This window comes from Vanellus vanellus (genome assembly GCF_965231255.1).
Source record: "Vanellus vanellus genome assembly, chromosome: 1".
Lineage (NCBI taxonomy): Eukaryota > Metazoa > Chordata > Aves > Charadriiformes > Charadriidae > Vanellus > Vanellus vanellus.
This window is the reverse complement of record NC_138905.1, coordinates 215,736,603-215,750,756: the sequence shown is the minus strand read 5'-3', so window position 1 is coordinate 215,750,756 and position 14,154 is coordinate 215,736,603.

The following is a 14,154-nucleotide window of genomic DNA, read 5'->3' as shown; positions in this document are numbered from 1 at the left end:
CACTGGTAAGTACAGAGCGTGCATGGGTTTCACAAGGTCTCCTATTTAGCATTTTTTCATATTTTGAATTCCTAATGAATGGTTTGTGTTTACATAAGAGAATAAAATATTATGCTTAATTTTGAATGTACTTATCTTATTCATTCTTTGACAGGTTCTTCTACTCTGGTATTTTTCACAGTTCAGCTTCAGTCACCAGCCTGCCCTGTAGGACCGTTATTGACCGCTCCAGTTTGCTGCATCACTTGTGCCATGACACTTCTCAAGATCTGGGAGAACTCAATACTTCTGCTGTAAAGAATGTGGACGTAAAGACCAGCCAGCCTATTTGTGCCTCTGAATTACTTCTACTTGAGGAAAAAGCTGTGTACTATTGGATAAGGTCCTGAAACATAATTTAAAAGCATCAGGAGCAGAAAAAAACATCCTGAAGTGGGGGAAAGACATGCTTCGTGAACATTATTCATTTGAATCCTGGAGCTATACAGAAGCAGATATTGATATGATGCAGTTGATGTGTGACAGAGTACCAAATGGACATTCTTGAAGTCAGCTCCATCTTCCCTCAGACATCACTGTTCTCTTAGTAGGCCATATTTTTGGGGGAATTGCTCAGCATGTCTATGAGCTTTCCCAGTCCTAAATTCTTCTAAGCTGCATATTTTTTCTGGAGTGAAAATTGGAGACAGTGTAGCCCATGAGTTGCTGTGAAGGCATCGAAGCAACATTCCTCACTTTTAGGGGACTGGTGTGGTGCCATGCAGGAATCTAATGTTCCATGCAATTTATGATTTTCCACTTTTCTGAAGAAATAATTCTGTTTGTTTGTAGGTTTATGAACTTGCAGTCTTGAAGCACAGTACTACAAGTCACAAATCATTTTATCTATTGACTGTTCTGTCTTAAATGAAGAAATAATATATATTGCTAATATCCTGATCTCCAAGAGTTTGTGAAAAAAAAATTATTTTTGAGTTAAAATGTAATTTTAAAATGTTGAACATTTATTATTAAAATTTATGTTTTTACAAAAGAAAAGTATCAGTTTTGTGAATCAATTCTTTTTTGACGGGTGCTGCAGAGGGAACTGCTATGGTGTTTCTCTTGAAAGAGGAATTCCTTTAATCACAAGCTGGAGGAAGTGACTTGCGCTGTAGATGGATGGATGCTTTGAGTTTGGTTGTGCATATCTAACATCTTCCAAGGGAAAATTTCTGTCTGAAGTGTCGGGGATTCTGTATATAACTATTACGCACACGCCTATGTGCTCACACTAGCAGGAAGATGGACCTGCTCTTATCTTTGTGTCCACAGGATAACTCTGAAACTTTCATCCTTCATTGTTCCTGGTGTTGCAGCGGCGGGAGCAGGAGCCCGTAAGCCCTGGGTTCAGTTCTCAGAGCCTCTGCTGACTTATTTTGAGACCTCAGTGGGGCATGTAACTGCTGCGTGCTGTCTTCCAGCCTGCCGTAGGCGGTGCATAGCATCCATCTTATTACCACACAGTGGGATTTCATCCAGTCATGTTTGTGCGCTGCTTTGAGGTTTTTCTGCTGAAGGTGGTAGTACTATTCCTTCCAATTCCCAATTCAGCTGCGCTGCAGAGTAAGTAGGAGCTTCTTGAGATTGTGAGTACTTCCCTAAAATGGCTATTTATCTCCTGATTGAGGTTTAGTGACTCATCTGCTGATAGCCTGAGGTTTTTGCGAGGGGGTTGTCTTAATAACCTACAGGCCTAGAAGAATCGGTTTTGCTTATTTGCCAGCCAGTGGTAGACTATATGTATTCCACGTGTTTCTAGTCGGATTTTCAGAGGGGAATTCAAGGCTTAGAAATGAAACTTGCTTTATTTTCACTCAGATCTGAGAGGAAGGCCTGTCACGAGCTGCTGCATTTGGTGAGGTAGGCTGTTGTCCTGTCCCTAGAGAAAGGGAGCTGTTTGGTTTTACCTTGTGCCATAGCAGCTGTTTTCTTCACCGCAATGAAGGAGGGACAGAATTTAGAAACTACCCCATGTAAAAAGCATTGGGAAAAAGAGGGGATGACAATTTTCTATCCATTTTAGCAACGGGGGGGGAGCAGTGCTGTAATATCTGTCTAAGAGCTAGGCCTCAGGTCTGGTTCACTAGAAGAAGAGACTATTTTTTTTAATGATATCTGGTTTTAACCTTCCTGTCTGCCCCCCAAAATGAAGGTATACATCATGACAATGTGGAAAAGGTAATTATCAATGTATTAACTTATGTAGTAACTTTCATATAAACCCTAAAATGGACTATTTTGAATTTGTAGCAAGGCAATTAGTCGAAGACAGTCAGTACTCCTAATAAAGATGGTTTCTGTCTTTATTATAGTGGCAGGCTGGATATATGGAAATCCAGATAGTTTTAGAGTAGAGACAATGATGTGAGACTTCTCTCCCTGTGGTTGTGGTCCTTGGGGCTGGTGAGCAGGTTTGAAACCCTGTGGACTGTTGGAAAAACAGCAAGTATCAGAGATGGGAACCTGAGATGATAAATTGCTTTGCCTCTTACAGGGATATTCCATTAGTCCTTCCCAAGCCCTAAGGACCTTGCCTTTAGGTACAAAATCCCTAAGCTGATAAATCATAATCTCTAGGCAAAAGCCATTTGTTACTGCGTATTAATGTTGAAATAATTGATGTGACTAATCTAGCCTGTCTTAAATCTTCTTAGAACAGTAGGACATGTCAAACAACCCTCTTCACCTATTATGAAGGCTCAGTCCTTTAGCCTCAGTGGGCCTGTGCAATAGAGGATGCAGATTCCTACTCTTTCCTCCCAAACGAAAGGACTGGAGGGCAGCAATCACTGTTGTTTGGGTTATTTCACTCAAAATCTTGTTTATGGGTGAAGAGTAAGCACACATTATATATAAGTAAAGTCATTGTTAGTATAACTGAAATCTTAAGAGTCTAATAATTATTAGCCTAGATTTAACTGTTTCAGAAAAAAACCCAAGATCAGTTACAGTAGTTATGCTCACACTTTTTAGTTTCTACCCCTTTTCCTGGTGTTGTGTTCACCCTTCCACTGCTTCTCTGGGTCCCAGGGTTGGTAGTCTCAGCCTGGTAGTGGTGCTGAGGAGTGTGGGATCTGGAATTGTTTGCTGTGAGGAATATGATTGTGTTGATGGTTTCTTCTTCCTCCCTTTAGGATCTACCTGGGGCTTTTTTTATATTTTCTCACACGCTTTTACACCTTTGCACCATTCTTAATTGGTCTGCAGCTCCAAGTTGCATCCAAATATTCTATATTTGGTGCCTTTTTTGTATGTTAGATATTATTGCTTTGTTCTCTTTGTTACTTCTGAAACCAGGTTTGTCCAGCTTCAGGTCAGCATTTCCTTTAATTGACCATGGGTGAGTTATTTGCAGTGATGAGTCCTTCAGTGCCAGCCTCTGCCCCATCTCATCATCCTCTGCCGGTACTCCTCTATGCCATGTCCTCTGTCTCCCTTTCTCAAAGCCTCTGCTATTGTACCAGGATTGTATTTCTCTGTACCTCATCATTGTGTTAGAGTCATAAATATCTCACTCTACATGGACTAATTGCTTGTTATTTCTATCTTTATAAAACTATAGTTGTACCATACAAGGATAAACGTAAGTAAAATGAATTAGCCATGGACACCTGGCCAATTAAAGAAATTGCTCTGACAGCTAAACCAAGTTAAAACAAAGCTGCAGCAAGTCAAGAAAAGTTCCGCCAGAGCACATAACAAGGCTCAGTCCTGAGAACTTGAAAACTCAGTACAAAGCTAAAGACCTGTTGCTAATGATAATAATACCATATTATTACAGGGTTAGGTAGTTACGGGTGAATTTAAGCCCTGAGAGCTTGGGATAAATCTGTCCTGTTCTTTCATTAGAGAACAGAAGCCAGGCGTTTTGTAGCAAAGGCCATGCCACAGAGAGATATTTTCAGGAAGAACAGGTTGTTCTTTTGGGCTGAAGGACCTTCTCTGTCAAATGTCTGCATTTGTCAATCATTCCCTCTCCTTCCCCCCCACCCCCCCTCCCCCCTTTTCCCTCCCATTGAGTATTTTTTCCAGATCTTCCATAAGTGTTGACCTGCCAAAGATCACAAACTGTGAAATTTGGTGGCTCGGTAGAGGCGGAAGACCGAAATTAATTCTCCTCCACCCAACCACCTCCCTGACCCAGGAAAGTAGGAGCTCTACACTTCTCCATACTGTTTATCCTACTGCTATCCAGTTACCACGGCACATTCATAGCTGCAGCTTCTTTCCCTGCCAGCAGATCGGGGTATGCCAGAGAGCAAGCACTGCTGGAGGGGAAAAGGTGGTAAAGATACGGGATGACAGCTGGAGCTGTTGACTGCTGGACACCTCTGTAGGAAACCAGGTTTCGACAGCTCTGTGCCCACAGCACTGGAAGCGCATGGGTCGTGATGCTGGGAACCCCTGAGGGAACAGCTCTGTTCAACTGCTGCAATGAGTAGTATCCCTCAGTATTAACACCCATCTTTGAACCAAGCTGGGGATGCTTTTCATTCATCCCTGGATGCTCTCCCACCTCTGCATGCTGGTTTTCTTGCCCATGTTCCCCATCTGTCTTCATTCCTTTTATTTCCAGGCTGGACCTATTGTCCACCCTGCTGAAACTTGTAATCTACTTTTCTTGGCCATCTAGAAGAGGGATATACACCTATTTTCCAAGTGTCCAGGGCACAACGCAGACTTTGGGAACATAACAGGAGATCGGTGGTAGTGCCACTGTTATTCTTGGCGTTGATAGGGGTGGGTGAGCACGCAGAACATGCAGTCAGCATTTTGAAGCCTGTTAAACAGTAATATTACACGACACACATATGATGATATTCACATGGGAGCTCTGAATGTCTGGGACCTGGACACTGCTGTCAGTTCATTAATGTCTCTGTCTGTATTAAAGCCCATTTTTGGTCAGGGTTTTGTGCAGGTGCCCAGGCCAGTGGGCGGTTTCTTTATGTCTGCTGCATTTTAATCACCACAGGAAAATTGAAGTTTATAGGTAAATTCATTCTGAGACCTGGCATTAAAGGAAATGTTAGGACATTTTAAAAATATATATTTTACAGTGAGGGTAATTGACGGGTCAGCGATGCAGTTCCTCTACCTGAGAGTGATTTCTCTTCGATTAGGTTAAGCTTTCCAAATAAAATGTTCTGCAAGATAACATGAGACGTGTCAAATTTCATGTTGTTTTATTTTGGTAGAAATAGAATGGAAAATGGGAAGTGAGTTTAAATTTGTCAAAGTTCAAGCTTAACGCACTGATTAGCATATCTCTTGTTATTTCTCAGCAGGTAGTTGCAAAGATCTCTGTTTCCATCAGGGCAACTGCTATTGAGTCTAAATTCTGTAAATTCTAACAAAGAAACAAGTTCCTAAATATTTATGGATTTTACAACTAACAAATGCTGTTTCTCCCCTCTCAGCCTCCTCACTCTCATTTATAAGAACCTTTTCCTCTTGTGATTTGTGGCAAGTACTGCCTGTACAATGGGATTTTTGCCAACAATTCCAAAAGGAACATGATGAGAGTCCATGGGAACTGATTGTACGACCTCAATCACAGTTGCTCCTTCTGGCCCACTACTCTATAAATCCCAAATTCTAGTTAATAGATTTATAAAGCAGAGGGCCACAAGGGGCCATTAGCTCATCTGGCCTGCTGGCCTATATATCACAAGCAATTGCACTTTATGCAGCACCCTTTAACAAGCCCAGCAGTGTTTATGTTTGGATAAACCATTTTTGCCAAGAAGGCATTCAATCTTGACTTCAATACATCAAGGTAGGAGGAATCAGCAACGTCCACAGTAGTCTGTATCATTAATTTCTTGGTTAATTAATTTCCAGGTTAAAAGTTATGGCTTATTTCTGATTTGAAGTTGCCCATTTATGCCATCCAGATGTTGCTTCTTGTTACGCCTTTGGTAAATTAGAATTTGTTAATACCTAGCTTATTGTCATCATATTCCTTGCCAAATAAAAGACAAGGGTTAGAGGAATTACTATTAAAATGGAACAAACTCTTCGAGCACCTCTCAGTAAGGCATTTCTTTGACTCAAGTTTTTCTACAGTCAGTGGTTGCTCTAGCAAACCTGGGTAACCTACCCTACCTGTGAGGGTTAGGTTAATCCACCCATGGTTGCTCCTTTGCCAGTGGAATACCCAACATGATGTAAGACTTTCGGGTGCTGTCAGTTGCACAGCTAGAAGTTCATTTGCAGAAGAAAAAGTCCGAATCTTCTACTATCTGTCTTACTTATGGGACTGGAATTATCTCAGAGAAGATAATCTCAGTTTTCCCCTTCTGAGATTCCTGAACTCTACACACTTAAGTTTTAGACAGGTTCCTGTTTTACTCAGCTGAAGACAAGGCAATGGACTTGCTGAGAACTGGAGAATGATTTAGCATGTCCATGGAGACTGAGTTGCCTTCTGCTTCTCTTTGCCATCCTGCTTAAATGTCACCATTCCAGTTCTTCAATTTCCGCTCTCTTTAGTTCTCTTGAGCCTATGGCACTGGCCTCTGGACATGCTTGTTTAGGAAATCTTTGTTAACATATGTGGGATGTAGCATGAAATTATCACATCATTTTCTTCCCAGGTGGAGATAAATTAAAATTAGTGCAACTCAATGTAGGACTGAGCAATTCAGGTATTTCGAGCAACATCATTTTAGCCTTTTTAGTCCTCGGTTCTGCTGTTCATAAAATAAATGGCTTTCATCTATAAAGTAACTTAGACTTTCCTAAGAGGAACTGAATTACTAATCATAAGCAATTACAAACAAAGAACAATGATTTATCTCCCCCAAAAGAGAAATCACAGATGGGAGGAAACGTAATGGTTAACATAGCAACAATTCTTGAAATAAGTGAAATGAGCAAAAATAAATGTGGAAAATAAAACCATTTGCACAGATTTAAAAGAGTAAGACAGAATTGCAGAGGAAAGCAAAGCAAATAGGAAAGCAGGAATGATGGGAAGCATTACTTACTATCTATGAGAGATGAACTGAACTATTTAGACATATTTCTTTCAGCATCAAATGAATGAACAAGAACTTTTTTAAAAAGTTGCCTAATTTGTCATTTCCTATTTAATTTCAAATACCTTTCATATTATTTTGCTTTATCCTATATTAATAACTTGGATGCAATAGTGATGTCATTTATGAGATAGCGGGATGATTATGTATTCTTCAATATGAACACAGGTTGCTGAGTATTATTCTGGGAACCCAAAATTTATCCTGCTGATCTAACAATGATGTATGTCTGTACAAGAATTGTATTTGTCTTATTGGCAATGTTAGCTCATGCACGAATACCGGAGCTGCCATGCTGGATCGGTGCAATGTCCTATGCAGTTCAGTCCTGTACATAAAAATCAAACAAATAACATTCCAGAAGGATTTGTTTTAGACAAAATTCTTCTGCTTTGTTTTACTGAGCCAAGATCTAGATCTCGGCAGTGTCCTGTAGCAATGAGTTTCACAGTCCAATTCTGCTCCGTTTAGATTTTTTCTCCCCTCCGTCGTAGGGCGGTAAGCACCCCCTTCCAGTTGCATTGAGTGCACCTGCGGTAGGTTGACATGAGTCATGAGTATTTGCCAACGGCTTTGTCCACAGCCAAAGGAATATTGTTTTCATTTCTGTTACGTTTCCAGAGGAACTTGTGAATTTGCAAAGACATGAGTCAACAACACTGGTATGACTACTGGAGTTTTCTGCGCTCGGAGCTTACAGCTTTGCCTTGTAGAACTGCATTAGTGGTAGAGGGTTCTTAAACTGTGAAGTTGGAGTATTGGCTCCGCTCTGGGATATTCCCTTTTTGGAGTCAAACAGAGGGTTCTGGCTATTCGCAGTCTGCTAGCAGAAAGACATAGATGTTCTCAAGTCTGATTCTGTTTTTGAGAAACAACCAGTTTAGGGATTTTACATTGGTTAAAGATATCGGCTCCGTTCTGGAGAAGCTGAGATGGGATGTCATGACTGACTCAGCCAACCTTAACGTATGCTGTTGCTGGGCTGGGGGGCTGCACAAACCCAACCTGCATTCCTGTTCCCTCTCTGCTGTTGGCAGTTGAGCCCGGGTAGCTGTGCAGGCAAGTGGTCTGGTCCCCAGTCCAGCAGAAAGCTGACCAAGGAAGGCAGGAAGGACGGGGCAGGGAAAGGGCAAGGGGAAGAGGGAAGGGATGTCTATGAGATCCACCTCTGTAGTCCTCAATTCCACAAGCTGACTCACCGACAATCGTCTATCTCAGGCATTATTATATGAACCAAAGTGGATAGAGTGACCCAATCCTTCTTCTCCAGCTCAGGTGTTATGTATTTCTTCATGTCTCTTACTGTTTCTTTCCCCCCAGGGATGCACAGACCAGATATTTTCATCCTCACCAGCCTTGCTGCCCTTCTTTGAATAGTCCCTTCTCTAGTTCTATGTTCCTCTGGAGAGCGAGTGATCAGAGTTGCACACAGTGTTCTAGAGGAGAGGGAAACAGCGATTTATATAAGAGCACCTTTGGTAGTATTCAGAGTGTGTAACATCTGCAACCAAAGGACCGTCCCTCCTATCTTAGAGTCCCTAAGAAGTTCTCAGGGTTTAATGATGCAGTTGATACACTGCCTGCTTAAAAGTGCTGTAGCCCACAGCTGAAAGACAGCATTTGTATGAGTATTCTCCCTTCCCTCCCTTCTACTTTCTTGTGACTAATATGGACACGGGGTTGGAAAGAGTCTCCTGCTTGATTCTCAAGTTCCCATCGCTGCCAGCTCCCAACCTCATGCCTGTGCTCCCGTAGCCCTGCCCCATAACTGGCTGCTAATCACAAGATGGTACAACTCTGACCAGCCCTGAATGATCCAGGGACAAATTCCCTGCTGTGCTGGTCAGTACGTGTGCCATCATTGAATTATATGGGGTCTATATTCATTCTGAGTAACTTTAGACACCTGCAGTATAGACCAACATGGGAACCAACAACGGGAACCCTATTTATTGTCATTATGGAGAAAGAGGTATTTTCAAGGTAAGAGCCATCCACTGTTTCAGGTGCAGGCTTCAGAATAAGAGGAGTTGTTCCTTTGAAGTGTCTCCTTGGACACATCCACACTGTAGATGCCTACATCTGGTAAGATGAATCCTGCCCTGACTCACAATCTCCATCGGAATTACTACCATGCTCTCTCTCCTCCTTTTGGAGTGCAAATCTTTCATTTCTGCCCAGCTCCAGTGTTAAGGTATATTGATTTTCATTGGGCATATCAGACGTAACACAGTAACAAATAAGCAATCAAAGCTGACCTCACAGATTTCGCTTCTGTCTTCTCTTAATCTTTTCCTTCATGACATCAGGAAAAAGAGATAAATGGCCACATTTTGCTCTCTTTGCATCCACTTTCAAAGCAGTGCTTGCAGATTTCATTAACCTTCCCTTTTTGAATATTACGTCTCACTTTTTGTTATTATAAAAGCAAGCAATTAAAGTAGTGTCTGATATTTTATATAGATAAAGATATATACACAACATATGCATTTATATTTTGCTTCACATTACTGTCATGAAAAAGGAGTTATTTTATGTTGTGTTGCTTTCTTAGGGCATTAATAGCATAGTTATTATCCTCGTATGCCTGACACCTGAGGGTTTCACTGGCAATTTACATTCTTTTTCCCCAGGGGTAGGAAAGGCAGTTCCAAAGACCTGATGCTAGATGCATTCGTCCATCACCTTTGGCTGCAGAAGTAGCTGGCTATTTCTCTTCAGAGCTGCAGCCCTTGGAGGAATCTTATGCCGTTAGCTCTCATTTCAGAGCAGCATTGTGCCTGGAAAAAGGAGCCAGGAATATCTGAAATTCAGAGGAAGAAACATATAGAGGTACATGGTCTGAGCCTGAAGTGCCAGAGTGAGGTATTTTGCTGCCCAAACACATTTCTTGATTTTCACCTTTTTCCTTCCTTCCCCCAACTTCTCCACGCTTTGCCCTGAGTCCTCCTCACCCCTTCGCTTACAGAGGTTGTTCCCAGCATTGCAGTGCACTCTCATCTCCTCTCTTCTTACTCATCGAGGACAGTGGCAGCAGCACCCACAAAAATACATTTGCCTCCAGTGACATCCCCTCTCATACGACCTGATCAAATGCCTTGGAGCTAATTTTGGAAGCTGAGGTCTGCCACCGCTCCTATAGGAACCATAGGTTAGTAGACCTCTGTAGCCTTTCAAATCAGATTTGAAGGACTCTCACATTTGGTACCAACAATAAGTAAACAGTTTCTAGAAAATGTTGTTATTAATCTTTCTGGGCAGAATCCAGAAATACCCCTGACAACTTCTGGGGGCAGCAGAACTCAAAGGGGAGCTTTGACATGCTGTGTGCTTCTGTATATTGTTCTCCTCAGCCGTAGCATGGGGATGGTCATCTGCTTCCCCTCTAGGTTGTGTGAGATTTTGAAAAAAATAGGTAAAGGTTTAGTACATGTTACTTGAAATCAATGTTGTACTTCAAGGATTTCAACTTTATAACTTTTCTTGTCTGCATTGTTATTTATATTCTTCTGAATACAATGCTGTCTGATCCATCCTGAGAGTAGCTGTTAAGAAAAATCCCTGTTCCCTGGTTAGCAAACATAGAAAGCAAGAGAATGAAAACATAGGAATAGCATTTGAAATCGGTACATCCAGCTTGTCTACGCAAGCACTGACCATCGGCACTGAAGGGAGGTAGATGGCAAGAGGAAGATTAGAAAACACCTCCACCCTCTTTGGCTCTGGTGGGAGGTTGTATAGAAATAGTGAGTATTTCTAGAAAAAAAACCCTGTCTTACAAAGGAGAGCTTTTGATTCACTGAATCACAAAATCAACTTTAGGAGTTATTCTTGGCTGTGAGTACTTTTACACTGCCTGAGACTGGCAAGGAAGGTGATAAACAGAGGGAGAAATGGTAAATGGGAAGGAGTCCTGGAGATAGGCTGCTGGGTTTTGTGTTTTATTTTTGTGGAGTTGCTTCCCTGGTGAGCTGTAAGGAACCGTAAGCAGCAGAAAGGGGGCAAGATCTTCTCTTCCCCCATGCAGATGACACGAGTGAGCATCTTTAGCTGGGAGGAGGAGAATTAGCTTCCCTGGGGCAGCTCTGTTCCCTGCACACAGATAGGTTAGCAGCCGTGGGGAGTAAGGGGTGGGAGAGGCCCCCTCAGCTTTAGCCCTCTGTTTCTTTCCAGCATGCCAAGCAGAAGCAAGGAGCAAGCGTGGAGAGAAAAATAATTTGCCATTTATCTATAGATGCTAACAGATGCCTCTCATGAGGGAACAAACTGTCAACTTCAAGGCACAGTGTGTTTCTAGGTTTGTTTTCTGCTCAGGACATACCGTATCCCTAAATGAGCAGAGGATGCTGCCTTGCAAGGAGCCGGGAAGATTAACAAGAGTGGAAGTGGCGGAAGGCAAGGTAAAGGTTAGAAATAGGGAGTAATACTAACAGAAAATATCCAGCTTGGAAAATGCAGCCTTGTACATCTGGGGAAAAATAATCAGGGACTCAGCTGTTCTGCAGGGGAGAGATACTTAGAGAGCACTAGAAATGAACCCCCCCCCTTAGAGATAGCGGTGGGAAACCAATTAGACGTGGGCTTGTATTGGCACTAAAGAGTATGATTTTGGGGCTACACACAGAGGCAAAAACATTATCTTCCAGGGAGGCGATGATCCAGCTGTATACGGCACAGGTAGAACAGTACCTCTGGCTCTGGCATATTGATGCCAGACTGACATGGACGAATTGGAGGGAATTCAGACAAAAGCGTCATTGGAAACGAAAGGTCTGGAGAGAATTTTTTATACAAGAAAAATTAAAAATGTACTTTATATGGCTTGGTGGTGATCTGAGTTGGAAATGATAACATTCTAAAGAAACCTGAAGGCAGTAAATAGCAAGGAGGAAAAATACATTTGGGGGAGCAGAGTATTGGTATAGAATCATAGAATATTTTGGGTTGGAAGGCACCTTTAAAGGCCATCTAGTCCAACCCCTCTGCAATGAGCAGGGACATCTTCAACTAGATTGGGTTGCTCAGAGCCCCGTCCAACCAGGCCTTGAATGTTTCCAGGGATGGGGCATCTCCCACCTCTCTGGGCAATCTGGGCCAGTGTCTCACCACCCTCAGAATAAATAATTTCTTCCTTCTATCTAGTCTGCATCTACCCTCTTTTAGTTTAAAACTATTACCCTTTGTCCTATCACTACAGGCACTACTAGAAAGTCTGTCCCCATCTTTTTTATAAGCCCCCTTTAGGTACTGGAAGGCCACAATAAGGTCTCCCTAGAGCCTTCTCTTCCCCAGGCTGAACAACCCTGACTCTCTCAGCCTGTCCTCATAGGAGAGGTGCTCCAGCCCTTGGGTCATTTTTGTAGCCCTTCTCCGGACCTGCTCCAATAGGTCCATGTCTTTCCTGTGCTGAGGACTCCAGAGCTGGAGGCAGCACTGCAGGTGGGGTCTCATGAGCACAGTAGAGGTGCAGAACCATCTCCCTCAACCTGCTGGCCGTGCTGCTTTTGATGCAGCCCAGGAAATGGCTGGCTTTCTGGTCCATGAGCGCACATTGGTGTCTCACATTGAGCTTCTCATCCACCAACAGACCCAAGTCCTTCTCCTCAGGGCTGCTCTCAGTCTGCTCGTGCCCCAGCCTGTATTGATACTGGCACTGCCCTGACCCAGGTGCAAGACCCTGCATTAGGCCTTATTGAGCCTCATGAGGTTCGCACTTCTCGAGCCTGTCCAGGGCCCTCTGGATGGCATCCTGTCCCTCAGGCATGTCAACCGCACCACTCAGAGTAGTGTCATTGCCTTGCAGTTCATCCACTTCAGAGGTGTGGGAAGAGAGGTTGCCAGTGAAGACTGAGGCAAAAAAGTTGTTGAGTACCTTAGCCTTCTCCTTGTCTGTTGTTACCAGTTTGCCAGTCTTGCTCGTCATGCAGGGTACATTTTCTTTGACCTCCCTTTTCTGGCTGACATACCTTAGAAGCCCTTCTTACTATTCTTTGTGTCCCTTGCCACGTTCAGCTCTAGCTGTGCCTTGGCCTTCCTGACCCCATCCCTATACAACGGGGCAGCATCCCTATACTCTTCCCAGCGTACCTGTCCCTGCTTCCACTGCCAGTGCATTTCCTTCTTGCCCTTTAGTTCAACCAGAAGGTCTCAACTCGGCCATGCTGGTCTCTTGCCCTCCTTTCCTGATTTCTTACACTTGGGGATCGAGAGCTCTTGCACTGTGTGGAAAGTGTCCTTAAAATCTTCCAGCCCTGTTGTGCTCCCTTGTCCCTGAGGGCAGTTTCCCAAGGGGGCCTGTTGACTAACTCTTTGAAGAGGTGGAATTTTGCTTTCCTAAAATTCAGGGTCCCAACTTTACCCTTCTCCTGATCCATACCCCTCAGGACTGCAAACTTCACCAGTGCATGATCACTGCAGCCCAGGCTGCTTCCAATCTTGATGTCACCAATTAGCTCACTTGCTTTGATGACCCACAGGTCCAGTATCGCATCCCCCCTGGTAGGGCTGTCTATTACCTGTATTAAGAAGTTACCCTCAGTCCACTCCAGGAGTCTCCTGGATTGCCTACAGCTCACCGTGCTACTTTTCCAGCAGATGTTGGGGTGGTTGAAGTCCCCCAGCAGGACGAGAGCCTCCTGTAGCTAGAGTAAGAAGGCTTTGTCAACAGGCTTCCCTAGATTGGGCAGCCTGTAGTAGACACCAACCACAAGGTTCCCTTTGTTGCCTCAGTCTCTAATTCTGACCCATAAACTTTCAACCTGCTCATGGCTATTCTTCAGAGACAGCTCTTCACACTCTATCCATTTCTCAATGCAGAGAGCAACGCCTCCGCCCCTCCTTCCTCGCCTGACCCTTCTGAAGAGCCTGTAGCCATCGATAGCTGCACTCCAGTCATGGGATTCATCCCACCAAGTTTCAGTAATGGCAACTAGGTTGTAGCTTTCTAGCAGGATGGGTGCTTCCAACTCCTTCTGTTTGGTGCCCATTGGTGTAGAGGCACTTCAGCTGGGCTACTGACTGTGTCACCTTCAAGGTGACATAAAGGGTATAAATGGTAAAAAGGATCAAG